This window comes from Oryctolagus cuniculus, chromosome 5 (genome assembly GCF_964237555.1).
Source record: "Oryctolagus cuniculus chromosome 5, mOryCun1.1, whole genome shotgun sequence".
NCBI lineage: Eukaryota > Metazoa > Chordata > Mammalia > Lagomorpha > Leporidae > Oryctolagus > Oryctolagus cuniculus.
Genome location: NC_091436.1, coordinates 137,521,236 through 137,543,389, shown reverse-complemented (window position 1 = coordinate 137,543,389; position 22,154 = coordinate 137,521,236). Strand labels below are relative to the sequence as shown.

General features: G+C 38.2%; 1 pseudogene; it reads left to right on the top strand.

Moving 5' to 3' along the window:
- LOC138849877 (butyrophilin subfamily 1 member A1-like) overlaps nucleotides 1-22,154 on the top strand; it is a 40,286-nt pseudogene that overhangs the window by 5,514 nt on the left and 12,618 nt on the right.

The following is a 22,154-nucleotide window of genomic DNA, read 5'->3' as shown; positions in this document are numbered from 1 at the left end:
AAATTTCTCTCTTAAATCTAGGAAGGTCACTGCCTTTAAAAATATTGCTTTGTAACTTGCCAAATGATTTTGCACTTTAGTTTACCAGGTTTCCAATGATACAGTAATTGGTAATCAGTATTGGATGAAACATCAATTGGTAATTAATACTCATTATAGCCCCTATGGAGTATTTTAAAATTTCTGGTATAATATCACTGATTTATAGCTAAGAGGAGTAAAATTCCATATAAATGCAATTTTGACCTTAAGTCAGATGAAGATATAATATCAGCATCTTCAGTCATGTAGGTATAAACATGAATTGTAATTGGGTAAAGATAAATTAGATAAATATGTCTAAATGATATATTTCTACTCTTTTTTTTGACAGGCAGAGTGGACAGTGAGAGAGAGAGACAAAGAGAAAGGTCTTCCTTTGCTGTTGGTTCACCCTCCAATGGATGCTGCAGCCGGCGCACCACGCTCATCTGATGGCAGGAGCCAGGTACTTATCCTGGTCTCCCATGGGGTGCAGGGCCCAAGTACTTGGACCATCCTCCACTGCACTCCCTGGCCACAGCAGAGAGCTGGCCTGGAAGGGGGTAACCGGAAAAGAATCCAGTGCCCCGACCAGGACTAGAACCTGGTGTGCTGGCTCCGCAAGGCGGAGGATTAGCCTATTGAGCCGCAGCACTGGCCAATATTTCTACTCTTAACACCATATAGTCTATAAAAAATACTACTTGGGTTTGTTAACAATATATTTTCATATAAAAATAGTCCAACACTGCTTAAAGGTAACTAAGGTTAAAATTCAATATGTTATCTTAATTAAAAGATGTTTTAATTTGGAGATTTTTACATAGAATTAGAATCTGATCCTCTGTTAAAACACTGAGTTATTTTTTGCAGTACAGAAACTTCTCAATTTGATGCAATCCCAATAGTTGATTTTGGCTTTGACTGCCTGTGCCTCCCGGGTCTTTTCCAGAAATTCTTTGCCTGTGCCAATATCTTGAAGGGTTTCTCCAATGTTCTCTAGTGACTTGATGGTGTCAGGTCGTAGATTTAGGTCTTTAATCCATGTTGAGTGGATTTTTGTGTAAGGTGTAAGGTAGGGGTCTTGCTTCATGCTTCTGCACATGGAAATCCAATTTTCCCAGCACCATTTATTGAATAGACTGTCCTTGCTCCAGGAATTAGTTTTAGATCCTTGATCAAATATAAGTTGGCTGTAGATGTTTGGGTTGATTTCTGGTGTTTGAATTCTGTTCCATTGGTCTATCCATCTGTTTCTGTACCAGTACCACGCTGTTTTGATTACAACTGCCCTGTAGTATGTCCTGAAATGTGGTATTGTGATGCCTCCGGCTTTGTTTTTGTTGTACAAGATTGCTTTAGCTATTCGAGGTCTCTTGTGCCTCCATATAAATTTCAGCACCATTTTTTCCAGATCTGAGAAGAAGGTCTTCGGTATCTTGATTGGTATTGCATTGAATTTATAAATTGCTTTTGGGAGAATGAACATTTTGATGATGTTGATTCTTCCAATCCATGAGCATGGAAGATTTTTCCATTTCTTGGTATCCTCTTCTATTTCTTTCTTTAAGGTTTTGTAATTTTCATCGTAGAGATCTTTAACGTCCTTGGTTAAGTTTATTCCAAGGTATTTGATTGTTTTTGTAGCTATTGTGAATGGGATTGATCTTAGAAGTTCTTCCTCAGCCATGGCATTGTCTGTGTATACAAAGGCTGTTGATTTTTGTGCATTGATTTTATACCCTGCTACTTTGCCAAACTCTTCTATGAGTTCCAATAGTCTCTTAGTAGAGTTCTTTGGGTCCCCTAAATACAGAATCATGTCATCTGCAAAGAGGGATAGTTTGAGTTCTTCCTTCCCAATTTGTATCCCTTTAATTTCTTTTTCTTGCCTAATAGCTCTGGCTAGAACCTCCAGAACTATATTGAATAGCAGTGGTGAGAGTGGGCATCCCTGTCTGGTTCCAGATCTCAGTGGAAATGCTTCCAACTTTTCCCCATTCAATAGGATGTTGGCTGTGGGTTTTTCATAGATTGCTTTGATTGTATTGAGGAATGTTCCTTCCAAACCCAGTTTGCTTAGAGTTTTCATCATGAACGGGTGTTGTATTTTATCAAATGCTTTCTCGGCATCTATTGAGATAATCATATGGTACTGCAAAAGAAACAGTCAGGAGAGTGAAGAGACAACCGACAGAATGGGAAAAAATATTTGCAAACTATGCAACAGATAAAGGGTTAATAACCAGAATGTACAAAGAGATCAAGAAACTCCACAAAAACAAAACCAACAACCCACTTAAGAGATGGGCCAAGGACCTCAATAGACATTTTTCAAAAGAGGAAATCCAGGCACATGAAAAAATGTTCAAGGTCATTAGCACTCAGGGAAATGCAAATCAAAACCACAATGAGGTTTCACCTCACCCTGGTTAGAATGGCTCACATTCAGAAATCTACCAACAACAGATGCTGGCGAGGATGTGGGGAAAAAGGGACACTAACCCACTGTTGGTGGGAATGCAAACTGGTCAAGCCACTATGGAAGTCAGTCTGGAGATTCCTCAGAAACCTGAAGATAACCCTACCGTTCGACCCAGCCATGCCACTCCTTGGAATTTACCCAAAGGAATTTAAATTGGCAAACAAAAAAGCGGTCTGCACCCTAATGTTTATTGCAGCTCAATTCACAATAGCTAAGACCTGGAACCAACCTAAATGCCCATCAACGGTAGACTGGATAAAGAAATTATGGGATATGTACTCTTTAGAATACTATATCGCAGTAAGAAACAACGAAATCCAGTCATTTGCAACAAAATGGAGGAATCTGGAACACATCATGCTGAGTGAAATAAGCCAGTCCCAAAGGGACAAATACCATATGTTCTCCCTGATCGGTGATGACTGACTGAACACCAAGAGGGAAACCTGTTGGAGTGAGGTGGACACTATGGGAAACGGTGGCTTGATCAGCTTAGCCCTGACTGTGAATGAACAACTTAATACATTATCCCTCTTAGTAGTTTTTTTGTCTGTTCTACTTAATATGACTGGTTTAGATCTGTAATTGATGCACAGTTATTCTTAAGTGTTGAAAATTAACTGAAATATGATCCCTGTTGAACATGGTGGTGGGAATGGGAGAGGGAAGAGATGTATAATTTGGGACATGCTCAGGCTGATTTGCCCCAAGTGGTGGAGTTGGAAGCATACCAGGGGATTCCAATTCAATCCCATCGAGGTGGCATGTACCAATGCCATCTCACTATTCCAAGTGATCAATTTCAGTTCACCGTTGGTCATGGTGGAGGGACTGGGAGTCAAAGGGAGCACATACACAAGTCTAGTACCTGCTAACGCTAACCGATGGAATAAATAAAGGGGAGAGTGATCCAACATGGGAAGTGAGATACTCAGCAGACTCATAGAATGGCAGATGTCCTAAATAGCACTCTGGCCTCAGAATCAGCCCTAAAGGCATTCGGAGCTGGCTGAAAAGCTCATGAGAGTATTTCAGGCATGGAAAGCCAAGACACTCTGGCAAAAGATCTCTGCGAGTGAGAGCCCAGTGGAAAGAACAGGTCATCAAAGAAGGAGGTACCTTTCTCTGAAGGGAGGAGAGAACCTCCACTTTGACTATGACCTTGTCTAAACAAGATAAGAATCGGAGAACTCAGAGGGCTTCCATAGCCTTGGAAACTCATGACTGGAGCATAGGGAGATTACTGATGCCATAGACAGGAGTGTCAATTGGTAAAGTCAACAACAGGAGTCACTGTGCACTTACTCCTCATGTAGGATCTCTATCCTTAATGTGCTGTACATTGAGATTTAATGCTATAACGAGTACTCAAACAATATATTTCACTTTGTGTTTCTATGGGGGTGCAAACTGTTGAAATCTTTACTTAATGCATACTAAACTGATCCTCTGTAAAAAAAAAAAAAAAAGAAATTATCAATTCCCAACTTGACTCTCACTGGGATTAAACATGACAATAGGTCTGCTCTGATTTCATCATCATTTAAAAAAAATCATCTATTATTTTTCACTTTATGTTTCTGTGTGGGAGCAAACTGTTGAACTCCATACTTGATGTATACTAAGCTGATCTTCTGTATATTAAGATAATTGAAAATGAATCTTGATGTGAATGGAAGGGGAGAGGGAGTGGGAAAGGGGAGGGTTGTGGGTGGGAGGGACGGTATGGGGGGGAAGCCATTGTAATCCATAAGTCGCACTTTGGAAATTTATATGCATTAAATAAAAGTTTAAAAAAAAAAGAAAATGGATCTTAATGTGAATGGAAGGGGAGAGGGAGTGGGAGGGGGGAGGGTCGTGAGTGGGAGGGACGGTATGGGGGGGAAGCCATTGTATTCCATAAGTCGTACTTTGGAAATTCATATTCATTAAATAAAAGTTAAAAAAAAAGAAAATGAATCTTGATGTGAATGGAAGGGGAGAGGGAGTGGGAAAGGGGAGGGTTGTGGGTGGGAGGGACGGTATGGGGGGGAAGCCATTGTAATCCATAAGTCGTACTTTGGAAATTTATATGCATTAAATAAAAGTTTTTAAAAAAACACTGAGTTATTTTTTAAAGATTTATTTATTTACTTGAAAGTCAGAGTTACACAGAGACAGAAGGAAAGGCAGAGGAGAGGCAGAGGCAGAGGCAGAGAGAATGGGGTCTTCCATCACCTGGTTCACTTCCCAAATGGCCACAATGGCCAGAGACATGCCGATTTGAAGCCAAGAGCTAGGAACTTCTTCCAGGTCTCCCATGTGGGTGCAGGGGCCCATCTTCCACTGCTTTCCCAGGCCACAGCAGAGAGTTGGATCAGAAGTGAAGCAGCTGGGTCTCAAGCCAACATCCTTAATGGATGCTGGCACTGCGGGCTCCAAAACAATGAGGTTTATACAATGCATATATGTTAGTGAATGTTTTTAAAAAATCATAAAACCATTTAAAACCTATAGCATCTCCTTTTAACAGTTTTGTGAATTGTTGACTCTGTGTCAGTTTTCTAGCCAGCTCCAGTCAGCTATTTTCTCTTCCCTAGTTTTGACTTTGTTAAAATTGTTCTGAGTTATGTGTGATTTCATGCACTGACTTGTATATTTAGGATTTTATTTCTGATACTTGGAATGACCAAAGAGACACAGATTTTGTGTTCTGTTAAAGTAATTTATTGTGCTCTTTTATGACTCTGTTAAGTTCTGATTGTTCAAAACAGCTGAGTTTTTATTAAGAGTTATAGTTTGTTTAAATATATGCTTATTATAAAATATTTAAGTAATCACTTAGCAGCAATAATCAAATCTGGTCTATATTATGTCATGAGGTTAAGGAATCGTATTTCAACCAGATATTTTAAACCTCATTAGCATCCTTGACAGGCATTCAAAAAATCCAAATTTCCAAATTGTTTGGACTTTGAAATTTTCAGTTGGGTCCCTGGATATATCAAATGATACGTCTCTAATCTTGTGAAGATACTAATTAGTAAGACTATTTGTATTACATTAAAGATACTGTCAAGATGTAAAGTGGTGCTAAGTTTTAAGTTACAATAATGTAAAATACTATTGATACAAATGTCCAATTTTTTTCTTGTTGTGTTGCTATAAGACATGATGATTATCTTAATAAGAGAGGCACAGAGGCCTAAAAGGGAAAAATGTTTTGTAAAATCCTACAGGTGCTTTCAAAAATAATGTGTGGAGTAAGTAATTGCCTTTTGTTGGTTGATGAGCTTATAATTTTAAACAGGGCTATTTAAAGGCTTCCATAGCCTTGGCAGCTCATGACAAGAGCCTCAAGTGATTGCTGACATCATAAATAAGAGTGTCAATTGTTAAATCAACAATGGGAGTCACTGTGCACCTGCTCCCTATGTAGGATCTCTGTCCTTATTGTGTTGTACTATGCAAATTAATGACAAAACTACTACTCAATTAGTACTCTATACTTTGTGTTTCTGTGTGGGTGCAGTCTGCTGAAATCTTTACTTAGTATATACTAAGTCGATCTTCTGTATATAAAAATAATTGAAAATTAATCATGTTGAAGAATGGTGTTGTACCTGAGCGAGTATAAACAAAGGAGTACCACACATTGATACAATTTGATGGTCCTTTATTGCCGGCAGTGGAGAGTGGGCTCATGCCCTAAAGAACTCTCAACCCTGAAGAGCCCAAATCAACAGGGTTTATAAAGGCAAAAACCACAAAATCAGGAGGGGAATGCATGGTTGCTAGGACCGGGGGGTGGGGGGAATACATGGTTACTGGGGTCAAGCTGACCTAGAACCCATGTGAACCTAGTGTCAGTTATAATCTTGACAATATCTCTGTGGTATCTGTTGTTACGTTTCCTTTTTCATCTCTGATTTTATTGATTTGGGTCTTTTCTCTTCTTTTTTTAGTTACTTGAGCCAATGAGGTGTCAATTTTGTTTATTTTTTCAAAAAACCAGCTCTTCGCTTGGCTGATTCTTTGTGATGTTTTTTTTTTTTTTGCATTCAATCCTATTGATTTCTTCTCTGATTTTAATTATTTCTCTTCTCATACTAGATTTGCATCTGGTTTGCTGCAGTGTTTCTAGATCCTTGAGATGCATTGAAAGCTCATTTATTTGGTGCCTTTCCAATTTCTTTTATTTTCTTTCAAACTTTTATTTAATGAATATAAATTTGCAAAGTACAGCTTATGAATAACAATCGCTTCCCCCCAATAACGTCCCTCCCACTGCAACCCTCCCCTTTCCCACTCCCTCTCCCCTTCCATTCACATCAAGATTCATTTTCGATTCTCTTTATATACAGAAGATCAGTTTAGCATACATTAAGTAAAGATTTAAACAGCTGGCTCCCACACAGAAACATAAAGTGAAAAATACTGCTTGAGTACTAGTTATAGCATTAAATCTCAATGTACAGCACACTAAGGACAAAGATCCTACAGTGACTCCTGTTGTTGACTTAACAAATGGACACTCTTGTTTATGGCCTCAGTAATCACCCTAGGCTCTTGTCATGAACTGCCAAGGCTATGGAAGCCCCCTGAGTTCAGCGACTCTGATCATATTTAGACAAGGCCATGGTCAAAGTGGAAGTTCTCTCCTCCCTTCAGAGAAAGGTACCTCCTTCTTTGATGACCCGTTCTTTCCACTGGGATCTCACTCGCGGAGATCTTTCATTTAGGTTTTTTTTTTCCCCAGAGTGTCTTCCATGCCTGAAATACTCTCATGGGCATTTCATCCAGATCTGCATGCCTTAAGGGCTGATTCTGAGGCCAGAGTGATGTTTAGGACATCTGCCATTCTAAGGGTCTGCTGTGTATCTCACTTCCAATGTTGGATCGTTCTCTCCCTTTTTGATTCTATCAGCTATTATTTGCAGACACTATTCTTGTTTATATGATCCCTTTGGTTCTTAGTCCTATCATTATGATCAATGGTGAACAGAAATTGATCACTGGGACTAGTGAGATGGCATTGGTACATGCCACCTTGATGGGATTGAATTGGAGTCCCCTGGTATGTTTCTAACTCTACCGTTTGAGGTAAGTCATCTGAACATGTCCCAAATTGCACCTCTCTTCCCTCTCTTATTCCCACTCTTACATTTAACAGCGATCACTTTTCAGTTAAGTTTCAGCACTTAAAAATAATTGTATATTGATTACAGTATTCAACCAAAAGTATTAAGTAGAACAAACAAAAAAAAATACTAAGAGGGATAACATATTAAGTTGCTCATCAACAGTCAGGGTGAGGGCTGATCAAGTCACCATTTCTCATAGTGTTCATTTCACTTGAACAGGTTTCCTTTTTGGTGCTCAGTTAGTTGTTACCTATCAGGGAGAACAAGTGTTATTTGTCCCCTTGGGATTGGCTTATTTCACTCAGCATAATGTTTTCCAAATTCTAACAGGGATCACTTCTCAGTTAAAATTTAAACACCTAAGAATAGTTGTGTATTAATTACAGAGTTCAACCAATGGTACTAGAACAAAAAAAAATACTATAATGGATAAAGTATTACATTGTACATCAACCGTCAGGACAAGAGCTGATCAAGTCACTGTTTCTCATAGTGTCCATTTCACTTCAACAAGTTTCCCCTTTGGTGCTCAGTTAGTTGTCGCCAATCAGGGAGAACATATGACACTTGTCCCTTTGGGACTGGCTTAATTCACTCATCATGCTGAGTGAATTACTTGTTCTTTTCTAAGTTTGTTCCTTCTCTTCCATATACATACAGGGACTGAGTGCCAATCTCTTCAACTGTTCATTCTCTTACAAAATTCCTCAATCACTCTTACTCTTACTTTCTTTCTATGCTTTGCAGAATACAGGCTTCTTGTTTAACTAACAAATTAGAAAACTACATATACCTTTTTGTTAATATTTAGACATTAGATTGTTTTTTATTTGGAAGAATGAGTCAACTAATTAAGAATGAGTTTTTCAATCTCAAGCACTTTAACTCCCAATTAACATACATGTACATGTTTTCAACCACCATCCAAATGGATTTATGCCACTGTAAGCAGTTAGGTCATTAATTTCATAACTTAAAATTACCATACAGGAGCCAATGATATGGCATAGCGGGTAAAGCCGCTGCCTGCAGTGCTGGCATCCAATATGGGTGCCGGTTTGAGTTCTGGCTGCTCCACTTCTGATCCAGCTATCTGCTAAAACCTGGAAAAGCAGTGGAGGATGGCCCAAGTCCTTGGTCCCCTCCACCCACGCGGGAAATGCAGAAGCTCCTGCCTCCTGGCTTTGGATCGGCACAGCTCTAGCCTTTGTGGTCAAATGAGGAGTTAACCAGTGGATGGAAAACCTCTCTCTCTCTCTCTGCCTCTCCTTCTCTCTGTGTAACTCCTTCAAATAAATAAATAAATGTTTAGAAATTACCATATAAATGTTATTCACCACAAAACCACTGAGTAAAATGCAATTAAATGTTTAGTCTATATTTAGTTATTTTCTGAATTTTGAAATCACCTGTTTTTATGGACAGAGTTTGGGTAGTGGGTATCAAAACAGAATCAGATTGTAGGAATAACTTCCTACCATTACACTGCATAGTGTGGAGACTCTAGCTCACAACAAATGAGTACATATTGTAGGAACAAACAGAAGAAAGAAACTAAGCCTCTAATTATAAAGTGATGTCAAACAAGGGAAATGTTGATTACACTGTCATGTAGTACATATTGTATATATATATATATATATATATTGAATTATCACACTATAGCCCACAAGATATATAATTATTAATAAAAATATTTAATGTTTAATAAAGCAACTGCTTGTCAACATATCTATCTCTAATCCACAATAAAATAATTTGCTAGCTGTTAACAGAGAAAATCCAGAATAGTGAAAATAATTCTCTCTCGCTCTCTCTCTCTACACACACACACACAAACACAAACACACTCATACACACCAATGTATGAAGTACTCCTTCAGTTTCACAGATGGCTTAGATTTTTCCCTTTACTCTGATCTGGAAGAACTGCTTTCCAGTTCTGATGAGGTATCATTTTCCTTTTCACTATTTTGGTGAAGTCTATATTTTCTGTCCTATATCTTCCTCTTCCTTATTTTGGTTCCTTGAAAGGGGGACCTGAAATAAGGACTAAGGTAACCATGTTTTACCTGGGGGTGATTCCAGAAAATAGAAGTGAAATATTAAGAGAAAGTGAGACAAGAAACAAGAAAGGGGGCCAGCATTAGGCTTGTGATGCTGGCATCCCATGTAGGAGTGCTAGTTCGAGTCCCAGCTGCTGCATTTCCAATCCAACTGCTTGATGATGCAACTGGGAAGGTAACAGAAGATGACTCAAGTACTTGGGGCCCTGTGACCCATATAGGAGACTCTAACAAGTTCTGGGCTCTTAGTTGCAGCCTGGCTCATCCCTGGTCACTATGGCCATTTGGGAAATGAGCAAGCAGATGGAAAATCTCTGATTCTTCTTCTATCACTCTTCCTTTTAAATATATAAATAAATTTTTTTATAAAATAAATGAAGAAAAAATTGTCAGTGTTAATGAGGGTTATTACTTTTTTATGTTTTTGGTTTTTTTTAATGTTTTTTCTTTTTACCTACCTCCCTATGTATGTATGTGTTTATCTATCAATATTTCTATCTACCTATCTATATAATTGAAAGGGATGGAGAGAGATGACTAAACCAGATGGGAGTAGAGACGGTAAGGGACATTTACTCAGGTCTGCACTACTCAGCCTCTGGAACCAATGAATTCTCAGCTGGTGGGTCAGCTGCTTTTGACTCTTTGCCAACTTGTGGTTTACAGTTTTCCAGGCATCTGCCTGAATAATTGATGTTGAGGGCATATCAGTGTTGAGGTGGCTTCTGACATTGGGACTCATATCCTTGATTGTCCTAGTCCTCTTCGTTGGCATCCTTTCAAGGTTGTCTTTGGCAGGACAATCTCTGCAGAACTGTGTTCGATAACTCTGATCGTTACATATTCTGTCTTGCTAGTCTGCCTTCTTCTCCTGCACCCTTGTTGTCAGCACCTTCCATCACTTCTCCCTGCATAGCAGGGTTGGAATATTGTGATAGAAGTCCATAGGGTCTTTGAATGGAATCTTTTGCTGTGATAGGGCCAACGTTGTTGGGCCTGGCTTTAGTAAGAATGAAATCAATCATACCATGTGTCTTCTCAGCTCACACACAAATTAACTAGAAATCAAGAACAAGAAGAAAAATAGAGCATTCAAAAATACATGGAAATTCAACAACATGCTACTGAATGAAAATAGGCCATAGAGGATATTAGAACGGAAATAACACTCCCAGATAATTTATTCTTTTCCCCACTCTCACTATTCTGGTAATTCTGGTCATTGTATGGAGGACCCCTATGAGAGAACTTTTATAATCATTAAGATCTATTGCATGTGCACTGCCTATACGGGAACTCCAAAAGAGCTGGTAACATTTGCTGCCTCCCACCCTTTTCTCCAACGATATCAAACTTCACAATCTCTCCAGGTTCTACACTGTGAAGGGACTTCCTGGGGCTATTCTTTATGGCAGCCTAGTATACAAATATGTCTCCCTTGCTATAATTTCTGTTGGTGAAGCCATAATATATCTGTTTCTAATATTGAACCATTTTACTGTTCCCAACACAATTAATTACTCTTTTTTTTTTTTTTTTTGACACTGGTAGTTGCTGCAGATATGAGGCCTCCCAGACCACTACTCACTGTGCTTCCCATGGCACTGGGCTTTGATTTGCTTCCCTGAGGGCAGGAATGACAGGTGGCATAGCGGGACCTGCTGCCTCTCTGCCTTTCTGCTCATGGTTGTGGTTATGGTGACCAGGGCTGATTGCAGCGGCTGCAGCTTCTCCCTGGGGTACAATGATAACTAGGTGAGTGGTGGTGGCCCAAGTGGAGGATGGACACCAGAGTTTCCAGATGACTGGGATAGTAATATTGAAGGTTTTTAAAAATGCATAAACTGTCTGTTTGCATGTTTTTTTCTTAGGAAAAACGTATTTTCAGATACTTTTTTAAAATCATTATTATTTGAAAGATTGAGAGAAAGAAGGAGAGAGGAGAGAGAGAGAGACAGAGAGACAGAAATACAATTTGCTGTTTCACTCTCTATATGCCCCAACAGCTAGAGCTGGAAAAGATAGAAGCTGGGATCCAGAAATCAATCCAAAGCTCCCACATGAGTATCAGGGACCCAAATATCCTATTGGGATTCACATTAGCAGAAAACTGAAATTGATAGTGGAACCAGGAATGGGCCCCAAACACTTAGATGTGGGAAATCTGCTCAGAAATATCATTTAATTTGTTCATTTTTAATAGTAGAAAGTTATGAGATACGTAAGTGATATATTGTCTTCATTAACATTTATTTCAAGAAAAAATTTTATTTCCTTTCTAATATCCTCTATGGCCCATTTTCATTCAGTAGCATGCTGTTGAATTTCCATGTATTTTTGAATGCTCTATTTTTTTCTTGTTCTTGATTTCCAGTTAATTTGTGTGTGAGCTGAGAAGATACATGGTATGATTTCAATCTTACTAAATTACTTAGACTTGTATCTTAATATATGCTCTACCATACAAAAGATTCCATGTACTGTGAGAAAAAGGTGTATTCTGTAGTTTTTTGTGAAATGACCTGCAAATATCTGTTAGGTTCATTTGCTCCATTGTATGCTTCAACTCTGATGTATCTTTGATGATTTTCTGACTGAATGAATTGTCCATTAATGAGAGTGGGGTGTTGAAATCACCCACTATTGTATTGGAGTCATCCACTATTATTGTATTAGACCTTTAGGTCTAACAGTATTTGCTGTATGTATCTGGATAGTCTTGTGTTGTGTATATAATATTTGATTGTTTTATCTTCTTGTTGATTCAATCTTCTTATCCAAATGTAATGTCCTTCTTTGTCTCTTTTTACAGTTGTTGGCTAAAAGTCTATTTTACGTGATACGAGAATAGCTACTTCTGTTCATTTCTAGTTTCCATTTAACTGGAATCTTTTTCTGGCCTTCCACTTTCAATATATATGTATCTTTATGAGATTCTTAATGACATAATATAATGGGGTCTGAGTTTCTCATCCATTTAGTCAACAAAAAATATTTTGCCTAGAGAGTTTTTGAAATGCCCGCATACATTTCTCCCCACTGAGAACCAGTAGTCATTCAGCATCAAATCTAAATGCAAATATTATGTCTCTGTCTCCAACAGATGTATGGAAAAAGATTTATTTCTTTTTAAAATCACTTCTACTGCTAAAATCCAAACTCCAGCCAGTTGATGGATTTGATTGTTGTGGCTATTTGTAATTAAATTGGTTGGTACTGATAAGGGTGACATGAATCAAATGAGAATATTAATTTTGAATTTTATGGTTTTACTGTTGTCACATAAGTATTTTCATTTTGTAGATATTCATTGATCTTCACTCTTGATATTGAAAACATTTATAAATAAAAATTCTATGAATTGAGATGTGTCCATCAGAAATTAATATATTGAAATCCTACCCTACCCAAATGCCCATCAATAGTAGACTGGATAAAGAAATTATGGGACATGTACTCTATAGAATAATATACAGCAGTCAAAAACAATGAAACCCGGTCATATGCAACAAAATGGAGGAATTTGGAAAACATCATGCTGAGTGAATTCAGCCAGTCCCAAAGGGACAAGTGTCATATGTTCTCCCTGATTGGCGACAACTAACTGAGCACCAAAGGGGAAACTTGTTGAAGTGAAATGGACACTATGAGAAACAGTGACTTGATCAGCTCTTGTCCTGACGGTTGATGTACAATGTAATACTTTATCCATTATAGTATTTTTTTTTGTTCTAGTACCATTGGTTGAACTCTGTAATTAATACACAACTATTCTTAGGTGTTTAAATTTTAACTGAGAAGTGATCCCTGTTAGAATTTGGAAAACATTATGCTGAGTGAAATAAGCCAATCCCAAGGGGACAAATAACACTTGTTCTCCCTGATAGGTAACAACTAACTGAGCACCAAAAAGGAAACCTGTTCAAGTGAAATGAACACTATGAGAAATGGTGACTTGATCAGCCCTCACCCTGACTGTTGATGAGCAACTTAATATGTTATCCCTCTTAGTATTTTTTTTGTTTGTTCTACTTAATACTTTTGGTTGAATACTGTAATCAATATACAATTATTTTTAAGTGCTGAAACTTAACTGAAAAGTGATCGCTGTTAAATGTAAGAGTGGGAATAAGAGAGGGAAGAGAGGTGCAATTTGGGACATGTTCAGATGACTTACCTCAAACGGTAGAGTTAGAAACATACCAGGGGACTCCAATTCAATCCCATCAAGGTGGCATGTACCAATGCCATCTCACTAGTCCCAGTGATCAATTTCTGTTCACCATTGATCATAATGATAGGACTAAGAACCAAAGGGATCATATAAACAAGAATAGTGTCTGCAAATAATAGCTGATAGAATCAAAAAGGGAGAGAACGATCCAACATTGGAAGTGAGATACACAGCAGACCCTTAGAATGGCAGATGTCCTAAACATCACTCTGGCCTCAGAATCAGCCCTTAAGGCATGCAGATCTGGATGAAATGCCCATGAGAGTATTTCAGGCATGGAAAGGCAAGACACTCTGGGAAAAAGAAAAAACCTAAATGAAAGATATCCACGAGTGAGATCCCAGTGGAAAGAACGAGTCATCAAAGAAGGAGGTACCTTTCTCTGAAGGGAGGAGAGAACTTTCACTTTGACCATGGCCTTGTCTAAATATGATCAGAGTCGCTGAACTCAGGGGGTTTCCATAGCCTTGGCAACTCATGACAAGAGCCTAGGGTGATTACTGAGGCCATAAACAGGAGTGTCAATTTGTTAAGTCAACAACAGGAGTCACTGTGCACTTAATCCTCATGTAGGATCTTTGTCCTTAGTGTGCTGTACATTGAGATTTAATGCTATAACTAGTACTCAAGCAGTATTTTTCACTTTATGTTTCTGTGTGGGAGCCAGCTGTTTAAATCTTTACTTAATGTATGCTAAACTGACCTTCTGTATATAAAGAGAATCGAAAATGAATCTTGATGTGAATGGAAGGGGAGAGGGAGTGGGAAAGGGGAGGGTTGTGGGTGGGAGGGACGTTATGGGGGGCAATCCATTGTAATCCATAAGCTGTACTTTGGAAATTTATATTCATTAAATAAAAGTTAAAAAATAGAAAGAAATCCTACCCTACCATCTTGGAACATGATCTTATTTGGAAATAGGTCAATGCAGGTGTAATTCACATGGGTTATAAGGGTTTGCTCTAATCCATTATGATTGATGTCCTTATGAAAATTAGATATTTGTAATCAGCAAAAGATATATATATAAGGGAAGGCAAATTGACGAGACAAAGACCAGCCACGTGAAGACGAAGGAAAAATTATATAAAACAATCAACATTTTAGATTGGCAGCAAACTAATAGATGTTATGGATGACTCATGATACAGATTCTCCTTACACTCAAGGGAAACAAGTGTTTTGCTGTCTTGATTTCAGGCTTGTATCCTAAAGAACTATGAACTCAGTCCCTGCTACTTGAGGCACATAATTTTAGGCATTTTTTAAAATAGACTTGGTAATTTGATTCACAGATATTCATAAATAACATCTATTATAGTGGATAGCATGGCAATTATGGTTAGTTATTTAAATTGATTATTTCTCCCTGTTATTTTGGAAAATTTTGATGCTCTGGTCTTACCTGTATGTCGATGTAATGAACATGAATTAAAAAGTTTCATTAGGCCCTTTAATCTTATGAGAATAGATAACAGAGGAATAATAATGAATCAATATATAGCATTATAACAAAAAGTGAAGCCACATATTATCATTTACAACCTGTATAATTTTTTAAAATATCTTGCTTAAAAAGTTGCATTTCCAGTAATTGCTGTTTGTGCAATTTCAATCTTATTGTTGTCCAAATATATAATAATTCAGAAATACATTGGTTAGTAGTTATATTATCTTAGACTTACAAACTTTAATGGCCTCGTCCAAGAGTACAGGATTTACAACTGGGACACTCTGTGAACCTAACAAGTAATTGTCATAAAACCATTCTACTCATCTTAAATAAATGAAGTGTGATGAACTTTAAATAATAATTGGTATTTCTAAATATAAATGCGAAAATCTCAATGAAAGTGTAGTTAACATGATAAAGCAATGTATGAAGAGATTATACATCTTTGACAACTAAGTATGATCAGAAATGCAATAATGATTCTACAATTAGATAATATGTTAGAGGATATTTCCAAAGTAATATATGAAATAAGAAGAATGATCATTTTTTAAATTTTTTTTTGACAGGCAGAGTGGACAGTGAGAGAGAGAGACAGAGAGAAAGATCTTCGTTTGCCGTTGGTTCACCCTCCAATGGCCGCTGCGGCCGGAGCGCTGCGGCCGGCGCACCGCGCTGATCCGATGGCAGGAGCCAGGAGCCAGGTGCTTTTCCTGGTCTCCCATGGGGTGCAGGGCCCAAGCACCTGGGCCATCCTCCACTGCACTCCCTGGCCACAGCAGAGGGCTGGCCTGGAAGAGGGGCAACCGAGACAGAATCCGGCACCCCAACAGGGACTAGAACGTGGTGTGCCGGCGCCGCTAGGCGGAGGATTAGCCTAGTGAGCCGCGGCACCGGCAGAATGATCATTTTTTATATCCCAAAAGTTAAATATAAGCACACTTGATATAAAATAGTAAAAACTGTATACTAGAAACAGAGGAAAAAATTTTAGCTCTGGCAAATAATTTCCATCACACATGACCAATAAGCAATTTTTTATGATACAACACTCAAATATTAAATCAAGGGAATTCAATATAATTTAGGTTGTTCTAGCCAATGTCAATGACATAGTATAAAATAGAAATTGTGTGTGTGCGTGTGTGTGTATACATCAATAAAACATTTATGGAGAGTAAATTAGGGGTTGGCATTGTGCCGTAGCTAGTAAAGTTGACATCTGTGATGCTAGCATCTCATAAGGGCACTGATTTGTGTCCCAGATGATCCAGCTCCCTTTAATGGCCTAGGAAAAGCAATGAAACATGGCCAAAGTGCTCTGGTCCTGTCCCCTTGGGTAGGAGTCCTGGCTGAAGCTCCTGGCCCCTGGTTTTGCACTAGCACAGCCCCATTGTGGCCATTTAGAGAGTGGACCAGAGACTGAAGATTCATATCCTCTCTCTCCCTCCCTCTCTTTCTCTCTCTGTGTAATTCTTTCAAATAAATAAATGAATCTTCAAAAATTGTAAAAAAGTAAATTAGATGGGCCAGTGCTGTGCTCACAACTTTTCCCCATTCAATAGGATGTTGGCCGTGGGTTTTTCATAAATTGCTTTGATTGTTTTGAGGAATGTTCCTTCCATACCCAGTTTGCTTAGAGTTTTCATCATGAAAGGGTGTTGTATTTTATCAAATGCTTTCTCGGCATCTATTGAGATAATCATATGGTTTTTCTTCTGCAGTCTGTTAATGTGGTGTATCACATTGATTGTTTTGCACACATTAAACCATCCCTGCATACCAGGGATAAATCCCTCTTGGTTGGGGTGGATGATGTGTTGTTGCATTCTATTGGCAAGAATTTTATTGAGGATTTTTGCATCTATGTTCATCAGGGATATTGGTCTATAATTCTCTTTCAATGCTGCATCTTTTTCCGGCTTAGGAAGTAAGGTGATGCTGGCTTCATAGAAAGAATTTGGAAGGACTCCCTCTTTTTCAATTGTTCTGAATAGTTTGAGAAGAATTGGAATTAGTTCTTCTTTAAATGACTGGTAGAATTCAGCAGTTAATCCATCTGGTCCTGGGCTTTTCTTTGTTGGGAGGGTCTTTATTACTGTTTCAATTTCTGTCTCAGTTATGGGTCTGTTTAGGTTTTCTGTGCCTTCCTGGTTCAATTTAGGTAGGTTGCATGTGTCCAGGAATCTATCCATTTCTGATAGGTTTCCCTGTTTGCTGGCATACAAGACCTTGTAGTAATTTCTGATGATTCTTTTTATTTCTGTGGTGTCTGTTGTTACGTTTCCTTTTTCATCTCTGATTTTATTGATTTGGGTCTTTTCTCTTCTTTTTTTAGATAGTTGGGCCAATGGGGTGTCAAATTTGTTTATTTTTTCAAAAAAGCAGCTCCTCGTTTGGCTGATTTTTTGTAATTTTTTTTTATTCAATCCTGTTGATTTCTTCTCTGATTTTAATTATTTCTCTTCTACTAGGTTTGGATCTGGTTTGCTGCAGAATTTCTATTTCCTTGAGATTAATTGAAACCTCATCTATTTGGTGCCTTTCCAATTTCTTGATGTAGGCACCTATTGCTATAAGCTTTCCTCTTAACGCTGCTTTTGCTGGATCCCATAAGTTTTGGTATGTTGTGCTGTTATCCTCATTTACTTCCAGAAAATTTTTGATTTCTCTTTTGATTTCTACTATGACCCATTGTTCATTTGGGAGCATCTTGTTCAATCTCCATGTGTTTGCATATGCTCTAGGGATTCCTGAGTTGCTAATTTCCAACTTCATTCCTCTATGGTCTGAGAAGCTGCATGGTATGATTCTAATTCTTTTGAATTTGCTGAGACTTGCTTTATGGCCTAGTATGTCATCAATCCTAGAGAAGGTTCCATGTACTGCTGAGAAGAATGTAAAACATTTAGCTGTAGGATTTAAAGTTCTGTATATATCTGTTAGATCAATTTGGGCTATAGTGTCATTTAAATCTACTGTCTCCTTGTTGATCTTCTGTCCTGTTGATCTGTCTATTTCTGAGAGTGGAATATTGAAGTCCCCCAGTACTATTGTATTGGGGTCTAAGTCTCCCTTTAAGTCCCTTAACAAATCTTTTAGATAAACCGCTGCCCTGTAGTTAGGTGCATATTCATTGATAATTGTTATATCTTCCTGTTGAATTGATCCCTTAATCATTATATAGTGTCCCTCTTTGTCTCTCTTAACAGTTTTTTGTGGTAAAGTTTATGTTGTCCGATATTAAGATGGCTACGCCCGCTCTTTTTTCATTTCTGTTGGCATGGTATATCTTTTTCCAGCCTTTCACTTTCAGTCTGTATGGATCTTTGTTGGAAAGATGTGTTTCTTGTAAGCAGCAAATAGATGGGTTTTGTTCCTTAACCCAATCAGCCAATCTGTGTCTTGTAACTGGACAGTTCAGGCCATTAACGTTCAATGTGACTATTGATAAGTGGTAACTTTGCCCTGCCATTTGCCAAAGATAAGTTCTAATATATGCTTTGAATTCCCTGTGATCTTTTGCTGTGAGCTTTCCTTCCTTTACCTTCTTTCATATTGATGACCGTGTTTCTGTGTTTCTGTGTGCAACACATCTTTAAGCATCTTTTGCAGGGCTGGACAAGTTTTGACAAATTCTTTCAATTTCTGTTTGCTATGAAAAGTCTTTATTTCACCTTCATTCACAAATGATAGCTTTGCAGGATATAATATTCTGGGCTGGCAGTTGTTCTCTCTTAGTACCTGGGCTATATCTCGCCATTCCCTCCTAGCTTGTAGAGTTTCTGATGAGAAGTCAGCTGTGAGTCTGATTGGAGATCCTCTGATCCTCTGAGAGTAATCTGATGTTTCTCTCTTGCACATTTTAGAATCTTTTCTTTATGTTTCACTATGGAGAGTTTGATTGCAACGTGTCGTGGTGAGCACCTCTTTTGGTCGTGTTTATTAGGGGCTCTATGAGCTTCCTGTACTAGGATTTCTCTGTCCTTCTCCAAACCTGGGAAATTTTCTGGTAATATCTCACTAAAAAGGCCTTCTAATCCTTTCTCCCTCTCCATGCCTTCAGGAATTCCTAGAACCCGAATGTTGGGTTATTTAATAGTATCCTGAAGATTCCCAACAATATGTTTTAGATTTCTAATTTCCTCTTCTTTCCTTTGGCCTGACTGTATCCTTTCCTGTTCTCTGTCTTCTAAGTCCGATATTCTCTCTTCTGCTTCACCCATTCTGTTTGTAAGGCTCTCTATTGTGTTTTCCATTTGATCTATTGAATTCTTCACTTCATTATGATTTCTCGTCACTATCACAGTTTCCTGTTCTACTAGTTGTTTCATTTCATTTTGATTCCTCCTTAATATTTCATTTTCATGAGAGAGATTTTCTATCTTGTCCAATAAGGATTTCCGTAGTTCAAGAATTTTTTTTGAGAACTTTTTAATGTTCTTATCAATTTTTTGAGATCTACATGTTGCATTTCTTCTATCTCATCATCTTCATAATCTTGAATTGTGGTGTCTTTTTCATTAGTGACTTCCTTGTTTTTATTATCTCGGTTTTTGTGTTTGTTATTTGGCATATTGGAGATATTTGGTTTCTTCACTGTGGTGCTTTTTCTTGTTATACTATGACTCTAGATTAGGTGGACTGTCTGTTTTTGATGGAGCCTTAGAGGCTTGAGATGGGTGTGGCCTGAGAGCTCTGTTTGGTGTGCCAAAGGTGACACTCCCAGGTTAGGCATGGTAGATCTCTCTCTCTCTCTTTTTTTTTCTTTTTTTGATTCTAAAGGGAAGTAATTCCGCACAGCTGAACGAAGTTGGAGGTAGTTAGCAGGCAAATGATATACCCACAGGAGCCAGAGATTGGAAGCTCTTTCCCAAGGACCACACAGGGAATCTGTTCTGCCCACAGAGTGGGCTCAAATTCTCCTTCAGTCTCCCACTGGGTTGCCAAAGTTACGGAATTGTAGCATCTCTGGAGAGTACTCATGTGAATCCGTGAGTTCTCTCCCCCACCGTCTCTTTTTTCACAGTCTCAGTTCAGTAGCACTACAAATTCATTAGGTCCTAATCTCCTGTTAATTCACCCCACCCAGAGTCAGGTTTTTCTGCTAGGCTCAGGGCCGGTGCAGACCTGAGGTCGCTCTGCTGATGACGTATGTCCAAGATGGTGCCTGCTCTTTGTCTTGCTGGCCTTTGAGAGGTGAGCGGAGAGAGAGAAACCGTTTCCGTATCAGTCACTTTTTTTCTCTCTCTCTCTCTCTTCTAGTTAGCCTGGTGAACTTTTCCCCCCGGGGTTGTTCCCTTTAGTCTCCTCTTTCCGTTTGCCTGCCGGTGTCTTGGGCTATTGAGGTTCGGCTCACCTCGCATTCCAGTGCTGGTCTGTTGAGTCTGCCGCTGGTGTCCCGAACTGTGGGCTCCCACGCTCTCCATGCAGGTCCACTGTGAATCACTCATTCCGGAAGAGTTTCTTCTGCTGTTTCTTCCCCTACTTTTCCTTGAACCTGCAGTATCTCCACTTTTATTAAACTGTCTCTCCCCGGACTATCAGTGTGCTCCCTTCCTATTCCACCATCTTGCCTCCTGGGTCTCCCAATATTTCTATTTTTTTCTCAGTGAAACAAGTTTCTTCCTTTTCTTTAAATCAGTATAGCATGTTATTTAGACAATATTAGTTTTCCAGCAGCATGGGTGTGTGTGTGTGTGTGTGTGTGTGTGTGCGAGTCTATATGTTGAGTTTAAATTTGGTATTTTTTTTACATAATTTGCAATTTACGTAACCTTTTTATAGCAAGAATATGTATAATGATTTTTTCCATTTATTTTTTTTGGTGAACTTCAGAGAACTAATGGTAAATACATTCTGGCATTCTTTTATATCCTTAAATGTTTAGAATTTTTTAACCCTGAAATCTGTAAGATGAATATTAATATTGATTTGTTATCTTAATTTCAGGTGAACTTCAGAGAAATAATGGTAAAATTGTCTGACATCTCTTTATTCCCTTAAAATGTTAGAATTATCTTATCCTTGCATTACATAACAAGAATACTTATATTGATTTTTCCATCTTATTTTTAGATGAACTTCAGAGATTTGGTAAGTATTCGCTGACAGCCTTTACCCTCTTGCCACTTTAAGATGATTGCACTCTTGTTGTCTTTTGCATTTATTGCCTCTTCCCCTAATTGCATGCTTTGACTTACCCTTCTCCTGAATGTCTACTCTCTCCGCATATGTGGTGACTGCTGGACTTTTCCCATATTCAGTTCTATTTCTCTTTTCCTTCATTTTCTATCATTCACCTCCCTTTTTTGTTCACCATGGCTTTACTTCCCTATAAACGTCTATTTATTCTGTGTCCAGATTGTTGACACACAAGCATGGAAAACTTAGTGATATTTTGGGTGCAGTGGTGACCAGAGACTTAGGGGCTTCTGAATTCAGATTTTCTTCCAGGACTAATGACTCAGGAGTCCCTAACTTAGGGTTGACTATGACTTAATACAACACAGCTACCATGATAATGAGAATCAATATCATATTTACTGGGAATCAAAGTCAGTATCAAAGAACGCTAAAATAAAAGTGTGAATTGCATTCATTAAAACATATTTTATAGTTACCATCAGAACTAATATTTCTGTTCTTTCTAAATGAAGCAAATTTATTCCTTTGCTTTAATTATGGATAGCATGCTACTTAGATAAAATTAGTTTTCCAGCAGGATGGCTCTGTGTTTGTGTATCTGTGTGAGTGTGTGTGTGTGTGTGTT